This window comes from Stenella coeruleoalba, assembly GCF_951394435.1.
Source record: "Stenella coeruleoalba genome assembly, chromosome: 4".
NCBI classification, from domain to species: domain Eukaryota; kingdom Metazoa; phylum Chordata; class Mammalia; order Artiodactyla; family Delphinidae; genus Stenella; species Stenella coeruleoalba.
Window position 1 is genome coordinate 89,674,315 of NC_137149.1, and position 14,275 is coordinate 89,688,589.

The 14,275-nt window shown below is 44.0% G+C and overlaps 1 long non-coding RNA gene across 50 annotated transcripts in view; it reads left to right on the forward strand.

Moving 5' to 3' along the window:
* The window catches only part of LOC307185334, a 3,778,167-nt gene that overhangs the window by 3,142,235 nt on the left and 621,657 nt on the right, over positions 1–14,275 (forward strand). The window lies entirely within an intron of this gene.

Below are 14,275 nucleotides of genomic sequence, written 5' to 3' on the forward strand. Positions count from 1 at the left end.
GGGTTTAATATGGGGTTTTGAGTCCATTTCGTTGAGCAAGGAGTAGCTCTTGTCTATTCCATATTTGGCTTAAGGAACTTTATCTGTGCTCATTTCAATCTCTGGTTTTATGCAGCACCCCAACTCACCTTTCCCCTTAAGCAAGCATAAGTTGGTTTTCTAAATTTGAGACCCTGTTCTGTTTTGGAATGCAGTTCCTGTGTAGCCAAGTTTACATTCCGTGTATTAGTGATATCTTATGATGTTTCTTTTTCTGTGTGACTTATTTCAGTTAGAATCATCGTACCTGAATCCACTCATTATGCTGCTACGGGCCTGATGACATAGATTTCATTGCTGAGTGATACTGCATTGTACGTAAGTACCACAAGTTCTTTATCCATTTTTCACTTTCTGTGATGTTGAACTTGTACTGTAAACGAGGTTCTTGTAAACAGAGGCGTCCCAAACTTTGGGGTGGCTGTGTCTTTTTGATTTTAATTTCCCTAAGCTATAGGACCATAAGTGGCAGTGCCCTAGGCTCTGTTGCTTTGTTTTTTAGATGTTTCAGGAAACACCATACACTTCTCCCGAGTGTCTGTTGGCAATTTACATCCCGCCCATCAGCATAACAAGGCTCACAGTTCTCCATGGCCTGTCCTGCCTTTCTGGATTTTACACTTTTTTCAGATGGCCCTTTTGACCGGGGGGAAGTGAGACTTCATTGTAGTGCAGATTTCCTTTGCAAGCTTGCTTGGTTGGCCAAAAAGGGCGTATGCGTTTTTTCCTGAATATATTCAGGAAAAAACGCATACGCCCTTTTTGGCCAAGTGCATCATTGTGGACGTTCTGCCTCTTTTCCTATGCTTTCAATGCAATTCCAGTCTACCTCCTGAAATCGGTTTCCTGCAATTCTGCCCCGCTTTCAAGTCCTCTTGGCAGCCTTACTTCAGTCTATTTTTGGACGATAGCTGTCATTTATAACTCTGCAGGTTTGTGAATTACAGTGCCCCTGAGCTCCTTTCTTCAACTCGCTTTCTTGTGACCTGGCCGCAACACCGCAGGATGGCTTCAGGCCCTAATCTGGTTCCGGCACGGCACGCTGAGCCTTTAGTTAATTCCTCTTCCTGGTGGGAAATGAGAGTTAAATTTGCCCGTCCAGACACCTCCAGCTAGCCTCTCATTGGTTCTCGCTATTCCTGTTCATCTTCCGCAGAACTTGCAAACTGGGCCAAACAGGAGGTTAAAGGGACTGACTCTCCAAGTGGGGAGAGTGTTAGTAAAGCGTCTGGAATGTTGCACCCGAGTACCAGGGGAGGAAAACTGAGACATATTTGAACACGTCTCCCGATCACATGGTTGATCATACTCTAGGTTCCACATGCATGTTTTAGCTGAAGGAAGAATACCTTAAACCTGGGTAGTTGAAACCCGTGGAATGGGTACCATGCAATATGACTTCAAAGGGTCTTCATTTGCTCACCGAACCTCTCCAATCCTATCACTGCTGCGTTTATGCCCCTGTACACATGCTTGATTCTCTTTCGGAGACATAGCAATCCATAGGTTTTAAGATACTTACTAGTCAGGTACATTCTTAGGCGTTTAATATGGGGTGTTGAGTCCATTTCGTTGAGCAAGGAGTAGCTCTTGTCTATTCCATATTTGGCTTAAGGAACTTTATCTGTGCTCATTTCAATCTCTGGTTTTATGCAGCACCCCAACTCACCTTTCCCCTTAAGCAAGCATAAGTTGGTTTTCTAAATTTGAGACCCTGTTCTGTTCTGTAATTCAGTTCCTGTGTAGCCAAGTTTACATTCCGTGTATTACTGATATCTTATGATGTTTCTTTTTCTGTGTGACTTATTTCAGTTAGAATCATCATACCTGAATCCACTCATTGTGCTGCTAAGGGCCTGATGACACAGATTTCATTGCTGAGTGATATTGCTTTGTAAGTAAATACCACAACTTCTTTATGCATTTTTCACTTTCTGCGATGTTAAACTTGTACTGTAAACGAGGTTCTTGTAAACAGAGGAGTCCCAAACTTTGGGGTGGCTGTGTCTTTTTGATTTTAATTTCCCTAAGCTATAGGACCATAAGTGGAAGTGCCCTAGGCTCTGTTGCTTTGTTTTTTAGATGTTTCAGGAAACACCATACACTTCTCCCGAGTGGTTGTTGGCAACTTACATCCCGCCCATCAGCATAACAAGGCTCCCAGTTCTCCATGGCCTGTCCTGCCTTTCTGGATTTTACACTTTTTTCAGATGGCCCTTTTGACCGGGGGGAAGTGAGACTTCATTGTAGTGCAGATTTCCTTTGCAAGCTTGCTTGGTTGGCCAAAAAGGGCGTATGCGTTTTTTCCTGAATATATTCAGGAAAAAACGCATACGCCCTTTTTGGCCAAGTGCATCATTGTGGACGTTCTGCCTCTTTTCCTATGCTTTCAATGCAATTCCAGTCTACCTCCTGAAATCGGCTTCCTGCAATTCTGCCCCGCTTTCAAGTCCTCTTGGCAGCCTTACTTCAGTCTATTTTTGGACGATAGCTGTCATTTATAACTCTGCATGTTTGTGAATTACAGTGCCCCTGAGCTCCTTTCTTCAACTCGCTTTCTTGTGACCTGGCCGCAACACCGCAGGATGGCTTCAGGCCCTAATCTGGTTCCGGTACGGCACGCTGAGCCTTTGGTTAATTCCTCTTCCTGGTGGGAAATGAGAGTTAAATTTGCCCGTTCAGACACCTCCAGCTAGTCTCTCATTGGTTCTCGCTATTCCTGTTCATACTCCGCAGAAATTGCAAACTAGGCCAAACAGGAGGTTAAAGGGACTGACTCTTCAAGTCGGGAGAGTGTTAGTAAAGCGCCTGGAATGTTGCACCCGAGTACCAGGGGAGGAAAACTGAGACATATTTGAACACGTCTCCCGTTCACATGGTTGATCATACTCTGGGTTCCAAATGCATGTTTTAGCTGAAGGAAGAATACCATAAACCTGGAGAGTTGAGACCCGTGGAATGGGTACCATGCAATATGACTTCAAAGGGTCTTCATTTGCTCACCGAACCTCTCCAATCCTATCACTGCTGCGTTTATGCCCCTGTACACACGCTTGATTCTCTTTCGGAGACATAGCAATCCATAGGTTTTAAGATACTTACTAGTCAGGTACATTCTTAGGCGTTTAATATGGGGTGTTGAGTCCATTTCGTTGAGCAAGGAGTAGCTCTTGTCTATTCCATATTTGGCTTAAGGAACTTTATCTGTGCTCATTTCAATCTCTGGTTTTATGCAGCACCCCAACTCACCTTTCCCCTTAAGCAAGCATAAGTTGGTTTTCTAAATTTGAAACCCTGTTCTGTTTTGGAATGCAGTTCCTGTGTAGCCAAGTTTACATTCCGTGTATTAGTGATATCTTATGATGTTTCTTTTTCTGTGTGACTTATTTCAGTTAGAATCATCGTACCTGAATCCACTCATTATGCTGCTACGGGCCTGATGACATAGATTTCATTGCTGAGTGACACTGCATTGTACGTAAGTACCACAAGTTCTTTATCCATTTTTCACTTTCTGTGATATTGAACTTGTACGGTAAACGAGGTTCTTGTAAACGGAGGCGTCCCAAACTTTGGGGTGGCTGTGTCTTTTTGATTTTAATTTCCCTAAGCTATAGGACCATAAGTGGAAGTGCCCTAGGCTCTGTTGCTTTGTTTTTTAGATGTTTCAGGAAACACCATACACTTCTCCCGAGTGGTTGTTGGCAATTTACATCCCGCCCATCAGCATAACAAGGCTCCCAGTTCTCCATGGCCTGTCCTGCCTTTCTGGATTTTACACTTTTTTCAGATGGCCCTTTTGACCGGGGGGAAGTGAGACTTCATTGTAGTGCAGATTTCCTTTGCAAGCTTGCTTGGTTGGCCAAAAAGGGCGTATGCGTTTTTTCCTGAATATATTCAGGAAAAAACGCATACGCCCTTTTTGGCCAAGTGCATCATTGTGGACGTTCTGCCTCTTTTCCTATGCTTTCAATGCAATTCCAGTCTACCTCCTGAAATCGGTTTCCTGCAATTCTGCCCCGCTTTCAAGTCCTCTTGGCAGCCTTACTTCAGTCTATTTTTGGACGATAGCTGTCATTTATAACTCTGCATGTTTGTGAATTACAGTGCCCCTGAGCTCCTTTCTTCAACTCGCTTTCTTGTGACCTGGCCGCAACACCGCAGGATGGCTTCAGGCCCTAATCTGGTTCCGGTACGGCACGCTGAGCCTTTGGTTAATTCCTCTTCCTGGTGGGAAATGAGAGTTAAATTTGCCCGTCCAGACACCTCCAGCTAGCCTCTCATTGGTTCTCGCTATTCCTGTTCATCTTCCTCAGAAATTGCAAACTGGGCCAAACAGGAGGTTAAAGGGACTGACTCTCCAAGTGGGGAGAGTGTTAGTAAAGTGTCTGGAATGTTGCACCCGAGTACCAGGGGAGGAAAACTGAGACATATTTGAACACGTCTCCCGATCACATGGTTGATCATACTCTAGGTTCCACATGCATGTTTTAGCTGAAGGAAGAATACCTTAAACCTGGGTAGTTGAAACCCGTGGAATGGGTACCATGCAATATGACTTCAAAGGGTCTTCATTTGCTCACCGAACCTTTCCAATCCTATCACTGCTGCGTTTATGCCCCTGTACACATGCTTGATTCTCTTTCGGAGACATAGCAATCCATAGGTTTTAAGATACTTACTAGTCAGGTACATTCTTAGGCGTTTAATATGGGGTGTTGAGTCCATTTCGTTGAGCAAGGAGTAGCTCTTGTCTATTCCATATTTGGCTTAAGGAACTTTATCTGTGCTCATTTCAATCTCTGGTTTTATGCAGCACCCCAACTCACCTTTACCCTTAAGCAAGAATAAGTTGGTTTTCTAAATTTGAGACCCTGTTCTATTCTGTAATACAGTTCCTGTGTAGCCAAGTTTACATTCCGTGTATTACTGATATCTTATGATGTTTCTTTTTCTTTGTGACTTATTTCAGTTAGAATCATCATACCTGAATCCACTCATTGTGCTGCTAAGGGCCTGATGACACAGATTTCATTGCTGAGTGATATTGCTTTGTAAGTAAATACCACAACTTCTTTATGCATTTTTCACTTTCTGCGATGTTGAACTTGTACTGTAAACGAGGTTCTTGTAAACAGAGGCATCCCAAACTTTGGGGTGGCTGTGTCTTTTTGATTTTAATTTCCCTAAGCTATAGGACCATAAGTGGAAGTGCCCTAGGTTCTGTTGCTTTGTTTTTTAGATGTTTCAGGAAACACCATACACTTCTCCCGAGTGTCTGTTGGCAATTTACATCCCGCCCATCAGCATAACAAGGCTCCCAGTTCTCCATGGACTGTCCTGCCTTTCTGGATTTTACACTTTTTTCAGATGGCCCTTTTGACCGGGGGGAAGTGAGACTTCATTGTAGTGCAGATTTCCTTTGCAAGCTTGCTTGGTTGGCCAAAAAGGGCGTATGCGTTTTTTCCTGAATATATTCAGGAAAAAACGCATACGCCCTTTTTGGCCAAGTGCATCATTGTGGACGTTCTGCCTCTTTTCCTATGCTTTCAATGCAATTCCAGTCTACCTCCTGAAATCGGTTTCCTGCAATTCTGCCCCGCTTTCAAGTCCTCTTGGCAGCCTTACTTCAGTCTATTTTTGGACGATAGCTGTCATTTATAACTCTGCAGGTTTGTGAATTACAGTGCCCCTGAGCTCCTTTCTTCAACTCGCTTTCTTGTGAACTGGCCGCAACACCGCAGGATGGCTTCAGGCCCTAATCTGGTTCCGGCCCGTCATGCTGAGCCTTTGGTTAATTCCTCTTCCTGGTGGGAAATGAGAGTTAAATTTGCCCGTCCAGACACCTCCAGCTAGCCTCTCATTGGTTCTTGCTATTCCTTTTCATCTTCCGCAGAAATTGCAAACTGGGCCAAACAGGAGGTTAAAGGGACTGACTCTCCAAGTCGGGAGAGTGTTAGTAAAGCGTCTGGAATGTTGCACCCGAGTACCAGGGGAGGAAAACTGAGACATATTTGAACACGTCTCCCGTTCACATGGTTGATCATACTCTGGGTTCCACATGCATGTTTTAGCTGAAGGAAGAATACCTTAAACCTGGAGAGTTGAGACCTGTGGAATGGGTACCATGCAATATGACTTCAAAGGGTCTTCATTTGCTCACCGAACCTCTCCAATCCTATCACTGCTGCGTTTATTCCCCTGTACACACGCTTGATTCTCTTTTGGAGACATAGCAATCCATAGGTTTTAAGATACTTACTAGTCAGGTACATTCTTAGGGGTTTAATATGGGGTTTTGAGTCCATTTCGTTGAGCAAGGAGTAGCTCTTGTCTATTCCATATTTGGCTTAAGGAACTTTATCTGTGCTCATTTCAATCTCTGGTTTTATGCAGCACCCCAACTCACCTTTCCCCTTAAGCAAGCATAAGTTGGTTTTCTAAATTTGAGACCCTGTTCTGTTTTGGAATGCAGTTCCTGTGTAGCCAAGTTTACATTCCGTGTATTAGTGATATCTTATGATGTTTCTTTTTCTGTGTGACTTATTTCAGTTAGAATCATCGTACCTGAATCCACTCATTGTGCTGCTACGGGCCTGATGACATAGATTTCATTGCTGAGTGATACTGCATTGTACGTAAGTACCACAAGTTCTTTATCCATTTTTCACTTTCTGCGATGTTGAACTTGTACTGTAAACGAGGTTCTTGTAAACAGAGGCGTCCCAAACTTTGGGGTGGCTGTGTCTTTTTGATTTTAATTTCCCTAAGCTATAGGACCATAAGTGGCAGTGCCCTAGGCTCTGTTGCTTTGTTTTTTAGATGTTTCAGGAAACACCATACACTTCTCCCGAGTGGTTGTTGGCAATTTACATCCCGCCCATCAGCATAACAAGGCTCCCAGTTCTCCATGGCCTGTCCTGCCTTTCTGGATTTTACACTTTTTTCAGATGGCCCTTTTGACCGGGGGGAAGTGAGACTTCATTGTAGTGCAGATTTCCTTTGCAAGCTTGCTTGGTTGGCCAAAAAGGGCGTATGCGTTTTTTCCTGAATATATTCAGGAAAAAACGCATACGCCCTTTTTGGCCAAGTGCATCATTGTGGACGTTCTGCCTCTTTTCCTATGCTTTCAATGCAATTCCAGTCTACCTCCTGAAATCGGTTTCCTGCAATTCTGCCCCGCTTTCAAGTCCTCTTGGCAGCCTTACTTCAGTCTATTTTTGGACGATAGCTGTCATTTATAACTCTGCAGGTTTGTGAATTACAGTGCCCCTGAGCTCCTTTCTTCAACTCGCTTTCTTGTGACCTGGCCGCAACACCGCAGGATGGCTTCAGGCCCTAATCTGGTTCCGGCACGGCACGCTGAGCCTTTAGTTAATTCCTCTTCCTGGTGGGAAATGAGAGTTAAATTTGCCCGTCCAGACACCTCCAGCTAGCCTCTCATTGGTTCTCGCTATTCCTGTTCATCTTCCGCAGAACTTGCAAACTGGGCCAAACAGGAGGTTAAAGGGACTGACTCTCCAAGTGGGGAGAGTGTTAGTAAAGTGTCTGGAATGTTGCACCCGAGTACCAGGGGAGGAAAACTGAGACATATTTGAACACGTCTCCCGATCACATGGTTGATCATACTCTAGGTTCCACATGCATGTTTTAGCTGAAGGAAGAATACCTTAAACCTGGGTAGTTGAAACCCGTGGAATGGGTACCATGCAATATGACTTCAAAGGGTCTTCATTTGCTCACCGAACCTTTCCAATCCTATCACTGCTGCGTTTATGCCCCTGTACACATGCTTGATTCTCTTTCGGAGACATAGCAATCCATAGGTTTTAAGATACTTACTAGTCAGGTACATTCTTAGGCGTTTAATATGGGGTGTTGAGTCCATTTCGTTGAGCAAGGAGTAGCTCTTGTCTATTCCATATTTGGCTTAAGGAACTTTATCTGTGCTCATTTCAATCTCTGGTTTTATGCAGCACCCCAACTCACCTTTACCCTTAAGCAAGAATAAGTTGGTTTTCTAAATTTGAGACCCTGTTCTATTCTGTAATACAGTTCCTGTGTAGCCAAGTTTACATTCCGTGTATTACTGATATCTTATGATGTTTCTTTTTCTTTGTGACTTATTTCAGTTAGAATCATCATACCTGAATCCACTCATTGTGCTGCTAAGGGCCTGATGACACAGATTTCATTGCTGAGTGATATTGCTTTGTAAGTAAATACCACAACTTCTTTATGCATTTTTCACTTTCTGCGATGTTGAACTTGTACTGTAAACGAGGTTCTTGTAAACAGAGGCATCCCAAACTTTGGGGTGGCTGTGTCTTTTTGATTTTAATTTCCCTAAGCTATAGGACCATAAGTGGAAGTGCCCTAGGTTCTGTTGCTTTGTTTTTTAGATGTTTCAGGAAACACCATACACTTCTCCCGAGTGTCTGTTGGCAATTTACATCCCGCCCATCAGCATAACAAGGCTCCCAGTTCTCCATGGACTGTCCTGCCTTTCTGGATTTTACACTTTTTTCAGATGGCCCTTTTGACCGGGGGGAAGTGAGACTTCATTGTAGTGCAGATTTCCTTTGCAAGCTTGCTTGGTTGGCCAAAAAGGGCGTATGCGTTTTTTCCTGAATATATTCAGGAAAAAACGCATACGCCCTTTTTGGCCAAGTGCATCATTGTGGACGTTCTGCCTCTTTTCCTATGCTTTCAATGCAATTCCAGTCTACCTCCTGAAATCGGTTTCCTGCAATTCTGCCCCGCTTTCAAGTCCTCTTGGCAGCCTTACTTCAGTCTATTTTTGGACGATAGCTGTCATTTATAACTCTGCAGGTTTGTGAATTACAGTGCCCCTGAGCTCCTTTCTTCAACTCGCTTTCTTGTGACCTGGCCGCAACACCGCAGGATGGCTTCAGGCCCTAATCTGGTTCCGGTACGGCACGCTGAGCCTTTAGTTAATTCCTCTTCCTGGTGGGAAATGAGAGTTAAATTTGCCCGTCCAGACACCTCCAGCTAGCCTCTCATTGGTTCTCGCTATTCCTGTTCATCTTCCGCAGAAATTGCAAACTGGGCCAAACAGGAGGTTAAAGGGACTGACGCTCCAAGTGGGGAGAGTGTTAGTAAAGCGTCTGGAATGTTGCACCCGAGTACCAGGGGAGGAAAACTGAGACATATTTGAACACGTCTCCCGATCACATGGTTGATCATACTCTAGGTTCCACATGCATGTTTTAGCTGAAGGAAGAATACCTTAAACCTGGGTAGTTGAAACCCGTGGATGGGTACCATGCAATATGACTTCAAAGGGTCTTCATTTGCTCACCGAACCTCTCCAATCCTATCACTGCTGCGTTTATGCCCCTGTACACATGCTTGATTCTCTTTCGGAGACATAGCAATCCATAGGTTTTAAGATACTTACTAGTCAGGTACATTCTTAGGCGTTTAATATGCGGTGTTGAGTCCATTTCGTTGAGCAAGGAGTAGCTCTTGTCTATTCCATATTTGACTTAAGGAACTTTATCTGTGCTCATTTCAATCTCTGGTTTTATGCAGCACCCCAACTCACCTTTCCCCTTAAGCAAGCATAAGTTGGTTTTCTAAATTTGAGACCCTGTTCTGTTCTGTAATTCAGTTCCTGTGTAGCCAAGTTTACATTCCATGTATTACGGATATCTTATGATGTTTCTTTTTCTGTGTGACTTATTTCAGTTAGAATCATCATACCTGAATCCACTCATTGTGATGCTAAGGGCCTGATGACATAGATTTCATTGCTGAGTGATATTGCTTTGTAAGTAAATACCACAACTTCTTTATCCATTTTTCACTTTCTGCGATGTTGAACTTGTACTGTAAACGAGGTTCTTGTAAACAGAGGCGTCCCAAACTTTGGGGTGGCTGTGTCTTTTTGATTTTAATTTCCCTAAGCTATAGGACCATAAGTGGCAGTGCCCTAGGCTCTGTTGCTTTGTTTTTTAGATGTTTCAGGAAACACCATACACTTCTCCCGAGTGTCTGTTGGCAATTTACATCCCGCCCATCAGCATAACAAGGCTCCCAGTTCTCCATGGCCTGTCCTGCCTTTCTGGATTTTACACTTTTTTCAGATGGCCCTTTTGACCGGGGGGAAGTGAGACTTCATTGTAGTGCAGATTTCCTTTGCAAGCTTGCTTGGTTGGCCAAAAAGGGCGTATGCGTTTTTTCCTGAATATATTCAGGAAAAAACGCATACGCCCTTTTTGGCCAAGTGCATCATTGTGGACGTTCTGCCTCTTTTCCTATGCTTTCAATGCAATTCCAGTCTACCTCCTGAAATCGGTTTCCTGCAATTCTGCCCCGATTTCAAGTCCTCTTGGCAGCCTTACTTCAGTCTATTTTTGGACGATAGCTGTCATTTATAACTCTGCAGGTTTGTGAATTACAGTGCCCCTGAGCTCCTTTCTTCAACTCGCTTTCTTGTGACCTGGCCGCAACACCGCAGGATGGCTTCAGGCCCTAATCTGGTTCCGGTACGGCACGCTGAGCTTTTGGTTATTTCCTCTTCCTGGTGGGAAATGAGAGTTAAATTTGCCCGTCCAGACACCTCCAGCTAGTCTCTCATTGGTTCTCGCTATTCCTGTTCATCTTCCGCAGAAATTGCAAACTGGGCCAAACAGGAGGTTAAAGGCGCTGACTCTCCAAGTGGGGAGAGTGTTAGTAAAGCGTCTGGAATGTTGCACCCGAGTACCAGGGGAGGAAAACTGAGACATATTTGAACACGTCTCCCGTTCACATGGTTGATCATACTTGGGTTCCACATGCATGTTTTAGCTGAAGGAAGAATACCTTAAACCTGGAGAGTTAAGACCCGTGTAATGGGTACCATGCAATATGACTTCAAAGGGTCTTCATTTGCTCACCGAACCTCTCCAATCCTATCACTGCTGCGTTTATGCCCCTGTACACATGCTTGATTCTCTTTCGGAGACATAGCAATCCATAGGTTTTAAGATACTTACTAGTCAGGTACATTCTTAGGCGTTTAATATGCGGTGTTGAGTCCATTTCGTTGAGCAAGGAGTAGCTCTTGTCTATTCCATATTTGACTTAAGGAACTTTATCTGTGCTCATTTCAATCTCTGGTTTTATGCAGCACCCCAACTCACCTTTCCCCTTAAGCAAGCATAAGTTGGTTTTCTAAATTTGAGACCCTGTTCTGTTCTGTAATTCAGTTCCTGTGTAGCCAAGTTTACATTCCGTGTATTACTGATATCTTATGATGTTTCTTTTTCTGTGTGACTTACTTCAGTTAGAATCATCATACCTGAATCCACTCATTGTGCTGCTAAGGGCCTGATGACACAGATTTCATTGCTGAGTGATATTGCTTTGTAAGTAAATACCACAACTTCTTTATCCATTTTTCACTTTCTGCGATGTTGATCTTGTACTGTAAACGAGGTTCTTGTAAACAGAGGCGTCCCAAACTTTGGGGTGGCTGTGTCTTTTTGATTTTAATTTCCCTAAGCTATAGGACCATAAGTGGCAGTGCCCTAGGCTCTGTTGCTTTGTTTTTTAGATGTTTCAGGAAACACCATACACTTCTCCCGAGTGTCTGTTGGCAATTTACATCCCGCCCATCAGCATAACAAGGCTCCCAGTTCTCCATGGCCTGTCCTGCCTTTCTGGATTTTACACTTTTTTCAAATGTCCCTTTTGACCGAGGGGAAGTGAGACTTCATTGTAGTGCAGATTTCCTTTGCAAGCTTGCTTGGTTGGCCAAAAAGGGCGTATGCGTTTTTTCCTGAATATATTCAGGAAAAAACGCATACGCCCTTTTTGGCCAAGTGCATCATTGTGGACGTTCTGCCTCTTTTCCTATGCTTTCAATGCAATTCCAGTCTACCTCCTGAAATCGGTTTCCTGCAATTCTGCCCCGCTTTCAAGTCCTCTTGGCAGCCTTACTTCAGTCTATTTTTGGACGATAGCTGTCATTTATAACTCTGCAGGTTTGTGAATTACAGTGCCCCTGAGCTCCTTTCTTCAACTCGCTTTCTTTTGAGCTGGCCGCAACACCGCAGGATGGCTTCAGGCCCTAATCTGGTTCCGGCACGGCACGCTGAGCCTTTAGTTAATTCCTCTTCCTGGTGGGAAATGAGAGTTAAATTTGCCCGTCCAGACACCTCCAGCTAGCCTCTCATTGGTTCTCGCTATTCCTGTTCATCTTCCGCAGAACTTGCAAACTGGGCCAAACAGGAGGTTAAAGGGACTGACTCTCCAAGTGGGGAGAGTGTTAGTAAAGTGTCTGGAATGTTGCACCCGAGTACCAGGGGAGGAAAACTGAGACATATTTGAACACGTCTCCCGATCACATGGTTGATCATACTCTAGGTTCCACATGCATGTTTTAGCTGAAGGAAGAATACCTTAAACCTGGGTAGTTGAAACCCGTGGAATGGGTACCATGCAATATGACTTCAAAGGGTCTTCATTTGCTCACCGAACCTTTCCAATCCTATCACTGCTGCGTTTATGCCCCTGTACACATGCTTGATTCTCTTTCGGAGACATAGCAATCCATAGGTTTTAAGATACTTACTAGTCAGGTACATTCTTAGGCGTTTAATATGGGGTGTTGAGTCCATTTCGTTGAGCAAGGAGTAGCTCTTGTCTATTCCATATTTGGCTTAAGGAACTTTATCTGTGCTCATTTCAATCTCTGGTTTTATGCAGCACCCCAACTCACCTTTACCCTTAAGCAAGAATAAGTTGGTTTTCTAAATTTGAGACCCTGTTCTATTCTGTAATACAGTTCCTGTGTAGCCAAGTTTACATTCCGTGTATTACTGATATCTTATGATGTTTCTTTTTCTTTGTGACTTATTTCAGTTAGAATCATCATACCTGAATCCACTCATTGTGCTGCTAAGGGCCTGATGACACAGATTTCATTGCTGAGTGATATTGCTTTGTAAGTAAATACCACAACTTCTTTATGCATTTTTCACTTTCTGCGATGTTGAACTTGTACTGTAAACGAGGTTCTTGTAAACAGAGGCATCCCAAACTTTGGGGTGGCTGTGTCTTTTTGATTTTAATTTCCCTAAGCTATAGGACCATAAGTGGAAGTGCCCTAGGTTCTGTTGCTTTGTTTTTTAGATGTTTCAGGAAACACCATACACTTCTCCCGAGTGTCTGTTGGCAATTTACATCCCGCCCATCAGCATAACAAGGCTCCCAGTTCTCCATGGACTGTCCTGCCTTTCTGGATTTTACACTTTTTTCAGATGGCCCTTTTGACCGGGGGGAAGTGAGACTTCATTGTAGTGCAGATTTCCTTTGCAAGCTTGCTTGGTTGGCCAAAAAGGGCGTATGCGTTTTTTCCTGAATATATTCAGGAAAAAACGCATACGCCCTTTTTGGCCAAGTGCATCATTGTGGACGTTCTGCCTCTTTTCCTATGCTTTCAATGCAATTCCAGTCTACCTCCTGAAATCGGTTTCCTGCAATTCTGCCCCGCTTTCAAGTCCTCTTGGCAGCCTTACTTCAGTCTATTTTTGGACGATAGCTGTCATTTATAACTCTGCAGGTTTGTGAATTACAGTGCCCCTGAGCTCCTTTCTTCAACTCGCTTTCTTGTGAACTGGCCGCAACACCGCAGGATGGCTTCAGGCCCTAATCTGGTTCCGGCCCGTCATGCTGAGCCTTTGGTTAATTCCTCTTCCTGGTGGGAAATGAGAGTTAAATTTGCCCGTCCAGACACCTCCAGCTAGCCTCTCATTGGTTCTTGCTATTCCTTTTCATCTTCCGCAGAAATTGCAAACTGGGCCAAACAGGAGGTTAAAGGGACTGACTCTCCAAGTCGGGAGAGTGTTAGTAAAGCGTCTGGAATGTTGCACCCGAGTACCAGGGGAGGAAAACTGAGACATATTTGAACACGTCTCCCGTTCACATGGTTGATCATACTCTGGGTTCCACATGCATGTTTTAGCTGAAGGAAGAATACCTTAAACCTGGAGAGTTGAGACCTGTGGAATGGGTACCATGCAATATGACTTCAAAGGGTCTTCATTTGCTCACCGAACCTCTCCAATCCTATCACTGCTGCGTTTATTCCCCTGTACACACGCTTGATTCTCTTTTGGAGACATAGCAATCCATAGGTTTTAAGATACTTACTAGTCAGGTACATTCTTAGGGGTTTAATATGGGGTTTTGAGTCCATTTCGTTGAGCAAGGAGTAGCTCTTGTCTAT